Below are 15,779 nucleotides of genomic sequence, written 5' to 3' on the forward strand. Positions count from 1 at the left end.
CTCCTCGCCATTTGGCAGGTTATTGGAGACTCCATACAGACCACTCTCTATGAAGCATCAGAAGCATACAGATCATCCCACAAGGATAATTTTTAATCAGTTATTAGTTAGTTTTCTTTTCTTTTAAGTCACTGATAATGCTTACTGCTTGCTGAATGGTCAGCAGTATTCACAAAGAAAGATGATGCAGTCTATAAGCTAAGAGATTGGGATATGAATCAGTAAAGCTCAGGTAGAAAACTTTCCTGTTCTAGGAACCATGGTATGAACTTATGGTACCATGAGGCGACCACCTTGCTGCAGCTAAGCAGGTCGGGGTCTGGTCCATGCTTGGATGAGAGGCCACCTAGGAAGAGCCACATGTATGTTACTTAGACCTACACTGGCTCCAGCACATTTCTGAGTACAATTGAAAGTGTTGGTTCTGACTTTTAAAGTCCTAAACAGCCTCAGCCCTGTATAACTGAAGGAGCGTCTCCACTCCCATCATTCAGCCTGGATGCTGATAACCAGCTCTGATGGTCTTCTGGTGGTTCCCTCACTGCGAAAAGTGAGGTTACAGGGAACCAGGCGGAGTGGCGCCGTCCCTGTGGAACGTCCTTCCATCAGATGTCAAGCAGCTAAGTAACTATACAACCTTTAGAAGACATCTGAAGGCAGCCCTGCATAGGGAAGTTTTGTTTATGTTTAATGTTTTATTATGTTTTTATATCTGTTGGAAGCGGCCCAGAGTAGCTGGCACAACCCAGTCAGATGGGCGGGGTAAAATAGTAATAATACTAATGTTTCCAGGATGGAAGAAAGGTGAGATAAGAACACAAGCATGGGCTGTTGCAAGTGTCTCATCTAGTCCACCATCCTATTCTCACAGCAGCCAACTAGATACCTATGGGAAGCCTGTAACCAGAACCTGCGTGCCACATTACTCTTCCTTCCAGTGGTTTACAGTAACTGGTATTCAGAGGCATACTGGCTCCAACACTGAAGTGAGAACACAGCCATCAGGGTTAGTACCCACTCATATATAGGTAAGAAAACAATTTAAAAAGAAATGAAAAGAAACTCGCTTAAGCAGCTATTCTTTCTAAGTCTCAGTTCCCCCACTCCCCCAATCTTCAAGAAGGGGATTATAGCAGTTCAAAAGCACATGAAAGCGCAAGTAGATAAATAGTTACCACTCTGGCGGGAAGGTAAATGGCATTTCCGTGCGCTGTCCTGGTTCGCCAAAAGCAGCTTAGTCATGCTGGCCACATGACCCGGAAGCTGTACGCCGGCTCCCTCAGCCAATAAAGCGAGATGAGCGCCGCAACCCCAGAGTCGGTCACAACTGGACCTAATGGTCAGGGGTCCCTTTACCTTACCTTAAATAGTTGTTGTGAAGATGCTAACAATATAATGTACCTGAAGTGCTTTGAACAACCGAAAGCACTGTTTAAATGTTAAGTATTATCAACACTGGCTCACTGTGTCTTCCAGAGCAGACAGCAGACTTTTCACACTTTCTGCCTGAGAATGGAGGGAAGCAACAACTGTTGCATGCATTATGCAAGGGCAGAAACACAGGGAAGACTTCGTCTCCATTATATCACCCACATCTTAGAAACCCTCCCAGCAACACTTTTGCCAAGGCAATATTACCTGGGTGCTTCTTTTTCTTCTTCACCTGTGATAATGCGATGAACTACTGAGGAGCGTCACTTGCCCCAGACTCTCTTCTTCTCACTGCTTTGTTTTCCCTGATCCGTCACAGGGGACAGTGGCAGCAGCATGAGGAGCCCGGGGAAAGCAAGAAGGACAGATGGAAATCCCGCACAGAGTGCGCTTTCTCTCCTCAGACAGGCAATCGCAGACTCTCTTGTCAAGCCAAGGCCTCGCTAACCCCAGGGCCCGTCCTTTTCTTCTCTGTAACAAATCAAATTTTGCAACCCAACCTTGCCACATCATTTGAGCGTATTGACACAATTGGGACTTCAACCCCAATTTTGCTTTGTGTTTTTCAAGTGGGGTTTACATAAGTAGAGAACAAGATAAAGCACGCACAATACATCGGGGGCCCAGCTGAGCGAACAGTGAACTCCACGGTCTGCGTATCTGGAAAGCAAATCCATGGCCATCTCCAACCTGCTAGCAATGTTTGAGGGGCCTTCCACCACCACCCACTGATTTTTTTAAAAAATACTTTTTGAGGTTGCTATCTAGAATAATAATAAAGGTAAAGGGACCCCTGACCATTAGGTCCAGTCGTGACCGACTCTGGGGTTGCGGCGCTCATCTCACTTTATTGGCCAAGGGAGCCAGCGTACAGCTTCCAGGTCATGTGGCCAGCAGGACTAAGCCACTTCTGGCGAACCAGAGCAGCGCACGGAAACGCCGTTTACCTTCCCACTGGAGCGGTACCTATTTATCTACTTGCACTTGATGTGCTTTTGAATTGCTAGGTTGGCAGGAGCAGGGACCAACCAATGGGAGCTCACACCGTCACGGGGATTCGAACCGCCGGCCTTCTGATCAGCAAGTCCTAGGCTCTGTGGTCTTACCCACAGCGCCACCCGCGGCCCTATAATAATATTACCTTGGAATTTTGTGGAGCTTCCTATACCAGGATACCAAAGATTAATGGGGCTGTGCCTTCCTTGGCATCCACTTTTAATTTTTTATTTTTATTTTTATTATTATTATTATTATTATTATTATTATTATTATTATTATTATTATTATTATTATTATTATGCCTTCTTGCCTCACTTGCAAATTCTCAACATAGGGAGCTGCTTTGCACCCATAAGTCCCACCTTGTGAATTTTGAACTCACAGGGAACATTGTGGTCACGTCTGCACCATACATTTACAGATCCTGGTTAACTCAAGCACACCATTGTCACGCCGTTCCCAAATCACACCACATTTCATATATCTTCCACTGGTAAAACAACTGCACCATTTACACAAGATCTCACTTGACACTCCACTGCAAAAGAGGTGTCCTATTTAGCATCAAGAAACAGCATTATAAAGGTCACACACATATTTCCTTTGGATGAGGTAGCTTCTAATGACAAATGCAAATGTCAGAAGATCCTAGCAAAACTGCATTGTTCTTGTGTGGAAATTCCAAGATTCCTGAGTTAGACTCCATGAGTCACTAGCATCCAAAAGGTAAAAATGGAAGTTCCTGGAATATGTAGCGGATGGGGAATACTTCGCTCTTTAATACATATGATCTATTAGAGCTGAATTAATAAGCTATCACTAAACAAAGATTGTTGGGATCTCACGAACTGGATTGTCATTGTTGTTAAGTTAAATAAACCCAAAGTGGTGAAGGAAGGAAGGAAGGAAGGAAGGAAGGAAGGAAGGAAGGAAGGAAGGAAGGAAGGAAGGAAGATAGATAGATCCTGGGGCTCAAGCTTCTGTAGGTATCATGTTTTCTAGAAAAGTAGGTTGACCCCAACCAGCATGAAAGGTCAACCAAGTCAAGTGGTTTCCTTAGGTCCAGAAGCAATCAAAGAACCACTTGTATCTGAAGAAGTGTGCATGCACACGAAAGCTCATACCAAGAACTAACTTAGTTGGTCTTTAAGGTGCTACTGGAAGGAATTTTTTTATTTTGACTATGGCAGACCAACACGGCTACCTATCTGTAAAAAGAACCACTAAGTCAGTCTTGCAAACTTGACTTTCACTGAGTGTGAGTTCCAGCCCACTGAAGGCCAATATTCATTACTTCCCATGAGACCACGACTTGCACCAAATGGGTGTACGGCTCAGAGTCTCATGGCAAACTCTCCAAGTATCCCTATTTTCCAGGGACAGTCCCGCATTTACAGAAGCCATCCCAGTTTCTGATTTGATCCCAGAATGTCCTGCTTTTCCTTAAAAAGGTAAAGGGACCCCTGACCCTTTAGGTCCAGTCATGACCGACTCCTGGGTTGAGGCACTCATCTCGCTTTATTGGTCGAGGGAGCCGGCGTACAGCTTCCGGGTCATGTGGCCAGCATGACTAAGCAGCTTCTGGCGAACCAGAGCAGCGCATGGAAACGCCATTTACCTTCCCGCTGGAGCGGTACCTATTTATCTACTCCAATTTTCATTGGAGAAATGTTGGACGGTTGCAAAAAATGTGTATACCAGGCAAAAGTTCATATTTATATTAGGTGAAATTTGCACTTAACCTCTGGTGAATTTTCACGAGGATTTTAACAAAAGAAAAGAATTCACAGACCAATGTGAGGAACTGAACTGGAAAAATGAGAAGCTGGGAGCAACTGAAAATGATGCACACACACCCCAGTCACAACCTGCTCAGGCTATCTGAACCATCAGTGATTTGGCTAACCTTTCACTCTCCCCAAACATCACCTAAATGTGCCTCTCAAAATTGTCTCCAGCAAGAATGCCAAGTCATCTCTTCCGCAGTCCAGCAAAAGTTTCACCACTTGATTCCACTGGCGGTATAAACTGATCTTTGCTTTCATACACATGTTTGAACCTTGGAGTCTACCGCACATTCTACCTGCCAGCTCACCTTGCACTTGAGTTGGCCGCCCACGAATTTTCACTCCATTGTCATCTCTTGGCCAGTTTTCAAATCACAACAAGACTCTTTCTGACACTCTGGGGTTACCAGGTTTCCTAAACAACTTCCTGCGAAAGGACTTACTAAAGAGCATTTTCGACATCTGAATAATTCACAGCCAGAGCTCGTCTTCATCCTACTATTTTGCTATGTCTTTAGAAGACGAAGGGGAAGGGGGGAAAACACACACAATTCTAATTAGTTGGTGTTTGTACAGCGCTTTGAAGATGAAACGAACTACTGTGCTTGAGTATTATTATTGCAATGCCTGGGGCACCATCTCCAATTTGCTTCTCAGAAAACTGAACATGATCCAAGAGCAGTTTGCACAGGAGCCAAGGCAAGGAATCCCAATTACTACCTCTGTGTTGTCAGGAAGCTACATGGGTAAGCCAGCCCTTCCAATAAGCAAGCGTCACTCCCACCCCAAGGGCAACACAAGACATTTGGCTGTCTGTGGTGAGGAATAACATGGCTCAGCCTCTTGATCCATCTACAGAAGGTGGCCAGATTGGCAGCTCAATTATACTTCAGCATGGGCAACAGGCTAGCTTACGGCTTGCTCAGAAGGCCACATGGAACACCCTATCATCATAGAATTGTAGAGTTGGTAGGGACCCTGAGGGTCATCTAGTCCAGCCCCCAGCAAAGCAGGAATCTCAGCTAAAGCATCCATGGCAGATGGCCGTCCAACCTCTGCTTAAAACATGGTTACCAGATTTTCCCCAATGAATCTGGGGACACTTTTCTTTTTCTTTATTTTTTGAAGCTGAGTAGCAACAGGGAGTCAGTAGTGGGGATGGTGAGGCAAAAGACCCTGGGCCCAAGCACACATGCATATTGTATAAACATGCAAAGCCCTTCTTTTGCACCCCGTGAAACATAAATGCGCAGAGTTTTTAAAAAACTGGGCAATGGCGCACCGCCCACTCGTGACTCCCGAGCCTTCCCTGATCTCCTGCCCCCTTCCCCCTTTGTTTTGACAGATCAGGGGAGGCTTGGGAGTCATGGGCGGGTGGCTGTTGCCCAGGAGGGGTGCAAGACACACGGTTTCTCTACCAGGCAAGGTGCAAAGCCCTTCTTTCGCACCCTGTGAAACATAAATGCGCAGAGTTTTTTAAAAACTGGACAACGGCTGCCCACCCACAACTCCCAAGCTTCCCCCATCAGTCAAAACGAGGGGGGGCAGGAGATCTGTACCACTGGACATCCCCGGTTCCCCTTCAGCAGTGGCGGCAGCAGTGGCAGTCAACAGCCCGGAACCAGCCTGGTAGCGCAGTTGGCTCTGGCTGGCTTCAGGAGCTGCTCGCTGCCGTGGCACCCGCCATTTTTCCTCTCCAGAAGTCCCCATATGATGGGTTGCGCACAAGACACATCATATGGGGACTTCCAGTGAGGAAAAATGGCGGGTGCCATGGCAGCAGGCAGTGAGCAGCTCCTGAAGCCAGCCAGAGCCAACTGCGCTACCAGGCTGGCTCAGGGCTGCTGAGGCTGCCGCTGCCACGTTTCCCGGGGACAGATTTGCAAATCTGGGGACATTCTGGGGACAGATTTGCAAAACCAGGTACTGTCCCCGGAAACCGGGGACATCTGGTAACCCTAGCTTAAAAACCTCTAAGCAAGGAGAGTTCACAACCTCCCGGGGGAGACTGTACCACTGTCAAACATCTCTGTAGCATTTCCACACACAAAAATAAAAGGAAGGGCCGTAGCCTGGTGGTAGAGCATCTGCTTTGCATACAGAAGGTACCAGGTTCAATCCCGTGCATCTCCAGATAAGGCTGAGGGAAAATCCCTGTCTGAAACCTCGGCAAGCCACTGCCAGTCAGTGTCAGCCATATGAAGATAGATGGACCACTGAACCTGACCCAGTATAAGGCAGCCTGCTGTAGTTTCTAAGCATTTCCCCCATTACCTTATTTTGTAGACAAGCTTACAAACAGCAGCGCTGTTCGACGGGAGGAAAGCCAGGATTTATTTATTTGTGTGTGTGTGGCACATGCTACGTTCTGAGTTTCAAGCCTGGCAAAGCTCCCCGTGTTATGAATTTTTTTGGTTTCTCCTCCTGACTTCTTCCCTGTCACTACAGCGCGTTTGTTTTCGTTTGGTGTTTTCAAGCACGGGTTGCGGTCATGTCTGTCCCGTGCGCGCCACTTGCTCAATCGCTCGCTCGCTCTGTTTTGAAGCGCGAGTGGCTCATTCCCCAAGTCTCATCATTGCTTTTTGGCCCAGTCTCCTAACAGGAAATGCGAGATTTATTTTATCTGGCTTGAACGACATTGTTCCTTCCTGGCTACTGGTGTTACTTCGCTCTGAATAACATGGCTTGGTGCTCACAGCTACCTAAGGTCAAAGCCGGAGGGTAATAGGCACATTTAAGAGCAGCGGGAAGCGAAGGAAGAGAAAGCAGTGGGGAGCGTCAGGACGTGGGGGTGGCAGTAAGAGGGGAGTAGCAAAGAAGCAATGAAAGAGCCTTCTCTCGCAGCCGTAAAGTTGCCACGGTTAGGAAAAAGCAATGTGTGGTGTAGTAGCTCTGACAGCAAGATCCTATATATGTTTTCTCAATAGTTGTCCCATTGACTTCAATGGGTTTTGCTTTCAAGTAAGGGAGGGGGGATGATGCAAACCCACCAAGTGTCTCTATTTTCCAGGGACAGTCCTGGATTTACATAAGCCATCCCGGTTTCTGATTTGATCCTGGAATGTCCTGCCGTTCCTTTGGATGTCCCTATTTTCACCAGAGAAATGTCGGAGGGCATGGAGTTATGTAAAAGTCAAGTCAAGGAGATAAATAACTATACAACCTTTAGAAGACATCGGAAGGCAGTCCTGCATAGGAAAGTTGTAAATGTTTTATATATGTTGGAAGATGCTCAAGAGTGGATGGAGGCAGTCCAGTTAGTGGGGCAGATGATGATGATTGAATAGGGTGTCCCTATTTTCATCTGAGAAATGTTGGAGGGTATGCAGATGTTGCAAAACATTTGGTTGAAATTAATCCAGCTTGTTTTGAGCATATATAAAAATATTTTTTCAAGAACAACTATCCTTTAGGTGTTTCCCACCCCCACAGACCCACCTGGAGATAGTCAAGAAAGGTTTGTTGTTGTTGTGATACACACACACACACACACACACACACACACACACGGCTGCCCCCTCTGCTTGTGTTGCTTGCCAACTCCAGCCTCCCTTTACGCCCCCTCATCTTTCCCTCTCTCCCTGCCCTAATTTCATGTAAATCCAGAGGTTTGTGATGTGGCACTACAAATTCTCCAGTGGTTGCTAACTGTTGACAGCCTGACTTTTTTATGTATATAGGAATATCTAGCTAGCTAGCTTTATACACTCACACACAGGCACATGTTGAATTTAGTGTGAGACAAGACTGAGCTATGTGAACCAATATAGTCTGACTCAATACAGTGGTACCTCGTGTTAAGTACTTAATTTGTTCTGGAGGTCCGTTCTTAACCTGAAACTGTTCTTAACCTGAAGCACCACTTTAGCTAATGGGGCCTCCCGCTGCCACCACGCCACCGGAGTACGATTTCTGTTCTCATCTTGAAGCAAAGTTCTTAACCCAAGGTTTTATTTCTGGGTTAGTGAAGTCTGTAACCTGAAGCGTATGTAACCCGAGGTACCACTGTATAAGGCAGCTTCCCATGTTCCTATGTAAACTTTCTGCATTAGACACCAGCTTTGGGAGATTCAGGAATTCACCCTACTTTTAAGTCATTTTGCTTCACTGAATGCCATTCTCCACATTCCCCGAGTCTAAGGAAGACAAACAGCTTGACTGTGGCATATCCTCGTGCATCTGTTGCGACACGTCTGATAGAAACTGCACCGGTGCAGTTCGCTCATGCTCTATGGAGAGCCATCTGGCCGCAAACAAACCTGCCCAGGACCCTTGATTTTCTTCCTATTTTTCTTTTTTTCAAAATAAAACTGCATGCTGGGGAACTAAAGAGAGGCTGCTGGGATAGTTGCCAGATGGTAGTTCAGGTATGTTTATGAGATGAAGTTTCTTATTTTTTATATGTCTGCGTGTTTTGACACTGTTCGCCTAGAGGCAAGGAACATGAAAAGAGCTACTAAGGGCCTCTCAACCACAGAAGGTGCCCATCAAGCCCCAATTTATCTCATGAGAACAGGGCTGGGGCCTTTCTTCAGCCCAAGGCAATCCCCGCAGGAGTCCCGTGCTAGAGGCAAAAGTGGGTGGGGCGACAAATGTATGTTGTCGCTCTTTTCAAAACTTTGATCAACTCGGCTAGTTTCTATGGACATTTGTACACTGGCTTAAAGCTATGCCAGATCTATACCCTGTTCAGAACTGAGGTTGCTGCCGCCGCTCTTCCTAAGGTTGGCAGAGGAAAAGCAAGCCTTTGAATTTATACTCTCTGCCAGGTTGCCAGCACGGCTTATCCACACATTTTGCCACATGGAGGTCAATGCTTTGACGCTCCACATCCAAATGTTTATTATTTCTTTGCCCCGAGCTTTCCCCACAAAAAAAAACTGCTCTTTAAAGCTGAACAGGAGCAAACGTCAATTCTGGATTTTCCGCAGACTGATGTTTGCTCCATTGGGGCAAATGGAGCAGGTTTGGATGGAGAAAGCTCCACAGCGTGGGAGGAAAAGGGTGCTCAGACATGGAGCTTTAAATCGTGGAGGAAAGATAAGTGTGAATAAGCCCCAAGTTGAATAGGTGTCGGATCCAGCCTAAGTCCCTGCCCCCCAGTCCTACCCTTGCTCTTCTCTAGAAAAGAGGAGCCAGAGAATGAGGTGTGCTTTGTGTGTGTGTGTGTGTGTGTAATGCCTGAGAGATTATAACTGGTCCAGAATAACAAACTCTACAGGCTTGTATGCAGTTTCAGAGCCTGAATCATGTTATGAAATCATGCTTTTTAATTGTAACTGTTTATAGGATGTTTTTGACTGAAACTGCTTCTAGATGTTTTGAATTGAAGCTGTTTTTAGAATGCCTTAACTGTGTTCTCTCAGTTGGCTAGAGTGTGGTGCTGATAATGCCAAGGTTGTAGGTTTGATTGCCGTGTGGGACAACTGCATATTCCTCTATTGCCGGGGGTTGCACTAGATCATAGAATCATAGAATTGTAGAGTTGGCAGGGACTATGAGGGCTCATCTAGCCCAACCCCCGGCAATACAGGAATCTTTTGCCCAACGTGGGATTCAAACCCACAGCCCTGAGATTCAGAGTCTCCTGCTCTACTGACTGAGCTCTCCCAGGCCTGTCTGGGCCCCTTCCAACTCGACAATACTATGATTCTGTGAGTGCTTTTCTGCTTTAAAAAAACGTGGATATGTTTGCTGCCCTGGGCTCCTTCAGGAAGGCAGGCAGGATATAAACCCAACAAACAAATATGTATCTGCTCTGGAGGGAACATGTTATTTAATTATTTAACACATGGGTGGTGCTGTGGGTTAAACCACAGAGCCTAGGACTTGCCGATCAGAAGGTCGGCGGTTCGAATCCCTGCGACGGGGTGAGCTCCTGTTTCTCGGTCCCTGCTCCTGCCAACCTAGCAGTTCGAAAGCACGTCAAAGTGCAAGGAGATAAATAGGTACCGCTCTGGTGGAAAGGTAAACGGCATTTCTGTGTGCTGCTCTGGTTCGCCAGAAGCGGCTTAGTCATGCTGGCCACATGACCCGGAAGCTGTACACCGGTTCCCTTGGCCAATAAAGCTAGATGAGTGCCGCAACCCCAGAGTTGGCCACGACTGGACCTAATAGTCAGGGGTCCCTTTACCTTTAATCTCACTGCCCCCTTGCCCTAATGGACCTAATGGCCAGGGGTCCTTTTTATTATTCATTGAGGGAAGGACACTCAAAAGGTCCCGGATACAATTCCTAGCACCTTCAGAGACGGCTGAGAAAAGACTTGCGCTTGAAACCCTGGAAAGCTGTTGCCAGTCAGTGTGGACAACACTCAGCTTGATGGACCAACAGTCTGGCTTAGTATAAGGTCTCCCACCTAGCCCTAAGATTCACCATGTTCCTTCATTTTACGTATATTTCTATTTTATTAGTTTGCTTTCTTTGCACCAAGTGAGCAAAGCTAAAAACTTGCCGAATATTGTACTTATTATTGGCACCCACACATTGTTCTTTAAGAAATGGAAGATTTTCAAGGGGAAAATAATGCACTGGACTGAAACATCACTGACTGAAGCAGGTATTTATCCCCTGCTTCACTTTCAGAGAACCCAAATTAAGACGAAATCCAATTGACCTCAGCTCAGCATGCATGAGACTCTTAATCTTAGGGTTGTGAGTTTGAGACCCACGTTGGACAAAAGATTCCTGTGTTGCCAGGGGTTGGACTAGATGCCCCTCATGGTCCCTTCTAACTCTTTGATTCTAAGGCAGCTTCCTAGGTTCTTATGTTGCTGTTGTTTTCAGAATATTTTTGTCCCACAGGATGCGTCTCTTTAGCCCGATAGAGCTTCATGAAGCAGGCTCTCTCACTGCTCTGGACACTTCCTATGGACATCCCAACGACGGGACCCTCCTCAATACATTTCCCTTTCATTTCCTGCCTCCTGTTTCTTTCCAGGAGTCCTCCATAGGCCAGAGCTTTATTACAGTGAGGTCAAGACAGCAGAGGTTTGGAAGAAAACTGCCTCGTCAGTTTCCGAGCAAAACCCAACACAGAGAGAAAAGGCTACTTCTAGTCCTGATTGCTACTGGAAATCAGCATATGATTATGACTGGGGAGGGCAGGGGAAGGAAGAGTGTTGTTAGCATGTCTCATTTAAATACACGCGCAGGGACTTTGCTCTGTTCCCCCCTTCACTTTAGGTAAGGTAATTATTATGGAAACTGTCAGCTGGGTTATTAATTAGGCAGCCATGAAGATAACACACACCGTCTCCCCCAATAAGCCTTGGCACGAGGGCAAACAGAGGCTGTTGGCAGGAAGGCGCAGAGAGAGAGAGAAAGAGAGTGGCATGGGCTGCAGAGCCTTGCCATGGCCAAGCCCTCTTGACACAGAAGGGTTTCCCTTCCCTCTGCCAGTGCCTCGCTCGACGCCAGCTCGGCTGCCTTCCCCACTTCCAACAATGGCTCTCCTCCATGTTGGCAACCGGAGAGCCTCGCAGAAGAAAATACGAAATTGCTCTTGGAAAAAAAGAGTGTGAGTGGAAGGAAGAGGAGCGAGCCAAGATAGAGGGATCCAAATGGAAGCTCCCACACTCTTAAATGTCACTCGAAAATATCACACACACGTGTGTGTGCCTGCACAGACACACACACACAGAGCCAGCTCTGTCCACAATGAGACACAAGAGATGGCAACTGCACCGGTGGGTCATGTGAAATACCTAGAGGGATATGGTACAATTGAAGCAAAACGCCCGTCGACTCACTTCAACAGCAGATTTCTTTACCTGCTCCAAGAACAGAACTAAGGCTTCTGGATAACGATTCCTGGCCTGAAAACAAAAAAGCGATAAGGATGCTAATGATAGATTTATCGTGAGCACTTTAATCATTTCTGTTTTGTCCTCCTCATAGGTTTCTTTAGAAAAGAACAGGACACATATTCGTAAACATTTTAAACATGGAGGGGGAAGGATCAGTCACGGGATGTTGGAAACCAGAGCGGGAACGGTGGAAGTGAAAGGTGTGTCTGAGGAATTTTAAAGAAAAATCTCACATGGATTTGTGGATATTGTGTGGTTGGATGTTGCAAAAGGCTATGGGGGGGGGAATGGAAGGGTGGAGTAAAGAAGGAGTAAAGAAGGAAATGCCACATTTATTCCATTTATATCCCAGCTTTTTCTCCAAGGAGCTGAAAGTGGCACACATGGTTCTCTCGCTCCTCATTTAATCACTACAAAAAAAAACAAAACAAAACCTGTGAGATAAGGTAGGCTGAGAGGCCATGACTGGCCCAAAGTCACCAGAGTGTGGAGGATTTGAACTCTGGACTCCCAGGCCCTAGTCCAGCACTCTAAACACTTACGCTGCACTGTCTCCTCCATGATCTTGGAATAGGCAGGGTGCATGTTGTACACAGGAAACAAAAGACAGCTGAATTTCACAAGCAAATATTGGTCTGTCGTTTGTTTAAATCTCAGAGCGAGTCTCACATTTTCTCCTTACAAACCACTGTAAAACCGAGGTCTAGTGGAAGAATACAGAAACCTACACAGTCCATTCACAGCTGATTAAAAGAAAGGGTACAGTGGTACCTCGGGTTAAGAACTTAATTTGTTTTGGAGGTCCGTTCTTAACCTGAAACTGTTCTTAACCTGAGGTACCACTTTAGCTAATGGGCATAGCTGTCAATGTTTCCCTTTTTTAAAGGGAAATTCCCTTATTCAGAATAGGATTCCTCGCAAGAAAAGGGGAAAGTTGACAGCTATGCTAATGGGGCCTCCCGCTGTTGTCACGCTGCCGCTGCACGATTTCTGTTCTCATCCTGAAGCAAAGTTCTTAACCTGAGGTACTATTTCTGGGTTGGCGGAGTCTGTAACCTGAAGCGTCTGTAACCCGATATCTGTATTCCCAGATAACCATGCCAGGAGAGTCCAAGGGGTTTCATCCAACTACTCAAAGTAGACCTGTGAAAGTTGCGGGCTCTGAGTAACTTAGGTTCCTGGGTCTACTATGTGTAGGACTTAGCTGGGGGGGGGGGACAAACAAACCCAGATGTGGTGGGGTTCAAGATTCACCACAGTCAGCACTCACATCTTAAACATTGCCCATCTCTATTCATCTCTCTTCCAGCTTATACTTAAAGAAAACCACTCCTTGGTTGTGATCTTTCCAGTTGAGGGGGAAATCCACAAATCGCGACAGGATGCATGACGCAGAAGGCCCGCCTGTCAGGGAACTGCCATCAGAGGCAAGAGGAGAGGTAAGGCTCCCCAATGATGCAGGGGAGGGAACCAGGAAGGAGAGAGAGAGAGCTTCCGCTGGGGAAGGAAATCCAGGAGACACCAGGAAGAAAGGGGAGGCTGAGAGTACTGCGGAGGGGAGGCTCCGAGACTTTTCCAGTGAGATCAGCGGGGAGAGCACAGGACCTTCACTTGGCACGCCCACGCTGCGCAGAAGGCTTCCGCGCAGAGAATCTAGGCGGAGACTTGGAGTCAAGGAACTTTTATGTTGGAAGAAGTTTAGGAAACGCCCACTGACGGATTCTGCCAGTGACTGAGACAGTCGCGTTGTAAGGGCTGTCAAACCAGGGAAAGGTTTAGCTATACAACCAGCTTGGAGCAGTTTGCAGTTTACGCACAAGCAACCCCAATTCCCATTACACCGCCCTTCCCATGTAAGGAAGCCGTGGGCAGCCGTACACAGTTCCTCTTATACATTCTCGGGGAAAGCCTTGGAAAATAGTCTAGCAGCCCTGGGATTTCCATTAGCTCTCTCTCTCTGACTGCACATCTCTCCCAGCTCTGCCCTGCACCACCACATGGGCACACCCATGTCCTGGTAGAATACCAAGTCACCCAGAAGGTCTAAAAAGCTGTAACAAGCAGCCTTTAAGTCATCCACATTTTCAGGACTGGTCTCCCTCCCCACCTCTGGCAAAGAGAGCCAAACCATGGAAGGGAGAAGGGGGTGGGGAGCCATGTGTTTTTCTCCTTGATCTGCGCAGCCTTCGGTGCTCCAGAGTAAGCACTGCCAGAACAGGAGAAGTGCATTATGCTAACTATTCTGCCGCGGCTCCGCGGTGCTAAAGGTAAGATGTAACGCAGCGCAGCTTTTATTCGCCAGGATTCCCCTCAGGCAGCCTCTGTTAAAAGGGTTAATGACAGATGTTTCCATTAAACCTGACCTACCTCTTAATTTCGCAGCCGCCTGACAATATCCCTGCCTCTGTGCTTATTTGCATGGGCAAACAGAGTCGCTCCATGACATGCCACACACACACGCGTGTGCCCAAATGTCAACCCATTCTTTTTTTATAAAAAACAACAACAATGTTGATCTGCACCCATGTGTGCATTTTCCCCTCAATAAAATAAAAATAACAAGAGCCTTTTTAAAAAAAAAGTGTTCCTATGCACAGGGAATTCAGAAGCACAGAAACCATATAAATGAATGTAGTTATGCCCTTCAGAAGTATTCGGACTACCTGTTGCCTACCCCTTGAATACTTCTGATGGCCCTTTTCACATCTGCACATCATCACTTTTGGGGAGAGATTCTTTAGCCGTGATTCCTGCATTGCAGGGGGTCGGACTAGATCGGGCTTCCTCAAACTTGGGCCTCCAGATGTTTTTGGATTACTGCAATGCGCTCTATGAGGGGCTACCTTTGAAGGTGACCTACAACTAATCCAGAATGCGGCAGCTAGACTGGTGACTGGGAGTGGCTGCCGAAACCATATAACACCGGTCTTGAAAGACCTACACTGGCTCCCAGTACGTTTTCGAGCACAATTCAAAGTGTTGGTGCTGACCTTTAAAACCCTAAACGGCCTCGGTCCAGTATACCTGAAGGAGCATCTCCACCCCCATCGTTCAGCCTGGACACTGAGGTCCAGCGCCGAGGGCCTTCTGGCGGTTCCCTCACTGCAAGAAGCCAAAGGGAACCAGGCAGAGGGCCTTCTCGGTAGTGGCACCTGCCCTGTGGAATGCCCTCCCACCAGATGTCAAAGAGAAGAACAACTACCAGACTTTTAGAAGACATCTGAAGGCAGCCCTGTTTAAGGAAGCTTTTAATGTTTAACAGACCACTGTATTTTATTACTTTGTTGGAAGCTGCCCAGAGTGGCTGGGGAAACCCAGCCAGCTGGGCGGGGTATAAATAATAAATTATTATTATTATTATTATTATTATTATTATTATTATTATTATTATTACTATTATTATTATTATTTTGGCCTACAACTCCCATGATCCCTAGCTAGCAGGACCAGTGGTCAGGGATAATGAGAACTGTAGTCTCAAAACATCTGGAGGGCTGAGTTTGAGGAAGCCTGGACTAGATGGTGACTCCTTGGGTCCCTTCCAGCTCTACAGGAGTCTAAAATACTTCTGCTTGAGAGCCTAGCTGCAAATATGCCCCTTTGAAGGCAAACTGAGACTCGCACCAAACCCAGCCAGCATGGCCCATTGTCAGGGTGGTAGGAGTTGTGCTTCAAAACATCTGGAGTTTACCAGGTTGTGGGAGGCAACCAGAAGACCTCAGGTTCTCCATCCCAGACCTACGGTTTAAAGTGG

General features: G+C 46.8%; 1 protein-coding gene across 4 annotated transcripts in view; it reads right to left on the minus strand.

The window, feature by feature from the left end:
- The window catches only part of SOX5 (SRY-box transcription factor 5), a 783,587-nt gene that overhangs the window by 472,220 nt on the left and 295,588 nt on the right, over positions 1–15,779 (minus strand). The window lies entirely within an intron of this gene.

This window comes from Podarcis bocagei (assembly GCF_964188305.1).
Source record: "Podarcis bocagei genome assembly, chromosome: 10".
Lineage (NCBI taxonomy): Eukaryota > Metazoa > Chordata > Lepidosauria > Squamata > Lacertidae > Podarcis > Podarcis bocagei.